The sequence below is a fragment of the Morone saxatilis genome, unplaced genomic scaffold, assembly GCF_004916995.1.
Source record: "Morone saxatilis isolate NCDOM2014 unplaced genomic scaffold, NCSU_SB_2.0 Contig17, whole genome shotgun sequence".
Classification (NCBI taxonomy): Eukaryota; Metazoa; Chordata; class Actinopteri; family Moronidae; genus Morone; species Morone saxatilis.
The window spans coordinates 21,428,548-21,431,933 of NW_023339729.1; the positions used below are offsets into that span (position 1 = coordinate 21,428,548).

Genomic DNA, 3,386 nt, shown 5'->3' on the forward strand with positions numbered 1-3,386 from the left:
GCTTTACAAATAAATGTATTATTAACTGCACCCGCTGTCTAAATGCTTTTAGCCACAATATGTTTAAAAAAAGATATAAAAGCTTGAATAATTTTGTATATTTTGTATCCAAAAGAGATATTGAGTGTGTTTTACAGTGAAAACTGACCCTGATGCTTTAGTTTACTGGAGAAATGTTAAGTTTCAGATTACATTCAATGATTTAAGGGCAGAAAAGGAGAAATACATAATTCAGCTATGATGATAAATACATATAAATAATAAATATAATATAATAAATACATAATTTGCAAACTACAGTGGTTCAAGCGGCGAGGGAGTTATCCAAGTTGTCTCAAGAAAATCCTCAAAACGTTAATATTTGTTCCAGAAACGTGTTGTTTTCTTTACCGTGCTGCTTTTACGTTACCATGAGACAACATACGGACAGATGTTGTGTTTATGAAGCGTTGACAGGAAGTCGTGGGCTGCAGTTAACAAGGTGTTAGTGTTACGTCGTTATTAGTTATGTATGAGGTGTGTTACTTTAAATACTGCTGCTGTTCTCAGTACCACACAATCCTGTTGTGTATGTGTATTTTCACGTCACCAAAACGAGTAAGAGGATTATTTCCAATGTGTTTTTTACCCATTAGATATTTACTCGTTAAGGACGAGATAAAGAGAGACAATCAATTAATCTGTCACTCCCTTCATTAAACTGACTGTTTGGTCTGTAAAATATTATAATATAGTGAAAAACTCAAAGATATTTCGTATATTAAAAGCAAATATTCCATTTTTGTCATTTCTGCTTAAAAAAATTACAATTATCTCGTCTTCAAAACTTGTTTCCCATCAATTTTCTGCCAATTGACTTATCGACTCATCGTTCTGTCTCTTGTTTAACCTCCACAACGAAGCACACGCTGTCCAGTCTACATAAAACAGCAAATACAAAGAGTTTTAACCTTTCACCGATGCACATGAAACACGAACGGCAGCTGCGATGTGAGAAACTGTTCTTCCATCGGCTCTGTTCGTCTGATGTGATGAACTAGACATTTTAAGGGGAGTAATTCCTCCCTTGTCTCACCCGTGCTTCTTAAACATCCTCATCAGCCAACTACTCTGAGTGTGAGCTGAATTAAGACACGATAAACAACCGATAAACAACCCACTACCAATCGCAGTAATTAAGGCAAACGGACAAATACGAGGACTTTGACCCACTTTCAGTGTGTGTGTGTGCGACGACGCCATCTGTAGCAGTGGTGGCTGCAGTGTTTTAACATTAGCCCTGTGGATGCTGATCCTCTAATCTACCCTGTGTGTATCAGAGGGAGGAGACACAGTGAATGACAGCAGAGGAGTTTGGGTTAGTGAGCACTCAGAGGTGTAAAGAGGAAGAAGAGGAAGAAGAGGAAGAAGAGGAAGTCAGGAGAAGGAAAAGCCACGTCAAGACTCCACAGTCTCCCTGACATCATAAGATTTGAGTTTCTGATATAAAGATATTTGTATTTATTGCCTTTAATCGATAGTGACAGCAGGAGAGAGAGAGAGGAGGGGCCAAAAAAAGGAAAAGTCCACATTTTCTATTAAGTATACTGAAATTAGAAGAGCTTGTATCACAAATAAGAATTAATTTGGTAAAAAACACCAACAAATATTCTCCAACATCTGCAGAGAAACCTGCCAGTAAAAGTTAAAGTGATATTTCTTTGATCAGCAGTTTAAATGTAGTAAACTACTAAGATATACACGTTGGTTAACGAGGATCAGTTAGTAAAGATTTATCTCAGGTAGAAAACTCCTGCTGTTGTTGGATGTCGCCTCAGTTTGAGGAGATTTTAAGACCCTTCCTCAGTTTGAGTCCTGCTTCTTTCTGTAAAAACAGTCGAGCTCAAGTCACTTTCTCCTCTCCTCCATATGTGTGTGAGGTTCACCTGTGTTTACAAACCCGCCCGTGTACTGTTCGGACTGCTTTTATCTTCTCTTTTTAAAGGACTTTTTATAACCTAACCTTCACAAGATGCAAAGACAGACAGTTTACGGCCCCTAAAGTGTTTTTAACATTTTAATCTGTAAAAAAAACGAAGCTCAAAGAGAGTAAAAGTATAAAAGTACATACAGATAAGAGAAAAGTAAAGAGAAAGAACGGCAGAATTTTGGGTTCTTTGAAAATTAGTTGTCAAAAGCTGTTAAAACGCTAAAATAACCTATAAGAACTGAACCAAATACTTTAATTTAGTCTCTTATTTGTGCCAAACGCTGCACTTACTCGCACATTTGTAAAGTTTGGTTAAAAGAAGCTGCTTTTCCGACATAATTCAAGTTATTTAGTTATTATCTGACATTATTAACCCCTTCGTGGCTCAGAGGCAGTTCAGGTAACATTGTTACAGCAGACTAACTAATGTTGAGGTGTGTTTAATGTGTGTGTGTGTGTGTGTGTGTGTGTGTGTGTGTGTGTTTAATGTGTGTGTGTGTGTGTGTGTGTGTGGCGTCCAGGTGGTCTCTACCTGTGCGTGTGTGACAGTGAATCTACTTCCTGGCAGTCGCAGCATATGGTGCAGTGGATTAAGGTATTACGCGGTGATGCAGGTGACTGAGAAAGCCTTCTCTAATCGCTGATCTGCTAATTGATTACCCAGCCAGCGGCTCTAACCCTGGACACCAAAACGGCAGCAACTTAAAACCCTTCAATCCTATTGCACTGTGTCCTCCTCCAACGTGACCACTCGCAGTTGTGCATACAGCAACAAACACTTTTAGGTGGGTTTGTAGCTCCGTGTAGACCACCTGGTTCCTGTGCTACACCTGTGTGGGGGGGGGGAGAGCAACAGTTACTGTGATGTGTATTGATCACATGACAAACCCGATCACCTTTTAGTATACAAGCAGGGGGCCCCAGAGAGGATCATTTATGAGTTATGACAGCTTTTTATCCCATTAATCTGTGTGCATACGTGCTCTTTTGACCCCGAGGCGTTTTAATCAGCCACTTTTGGACGTCGTGTGTGCAAGTGAGCCGTGTACTGATGCAGATTTACATCACAGATACAGCAGCAGGGTGCAGGTAACGACACACTGGAGGTTTTCAGTGTTTTTTTTTGGACTTTGTTGCTCAGTTTATGACGTAAAACAGGTCAGCCAGGCTGGTGGTTTCAGGGCTTTATGAATATAACAAAGCAGAGTGTCTCCACGCAGGGTAGCCTGTTTTTATCACTTAAATAATCTTGTTACCACGTTAGTTTCATCTTAGGACCTCAATTAGGAACCAATTAGCTATAACTTTAAGTAAAAACAATTAATGTGTGGACTATTATCATGTACCACAAACTAATCCATTCATATTATCTCCTAGCTTTAGTTTAATGGACCCCGTAACACACCTCATTGTTTTT

General features: G+C 39.2%; 1 protein-coding gene across 4 annotated transcripts in view; it reads right to left on the reverse strand.

Annotated features, from left to right (window-relative positions):
* prom1b (prominin 1 b) overlaps positions 1 to 3,386 on the reverse strand; it is a 25,329-nt gene that overhangs the window by 20,664 nt on the left and 1,279 nt on the right. The window lies entirely within an intron of this gene.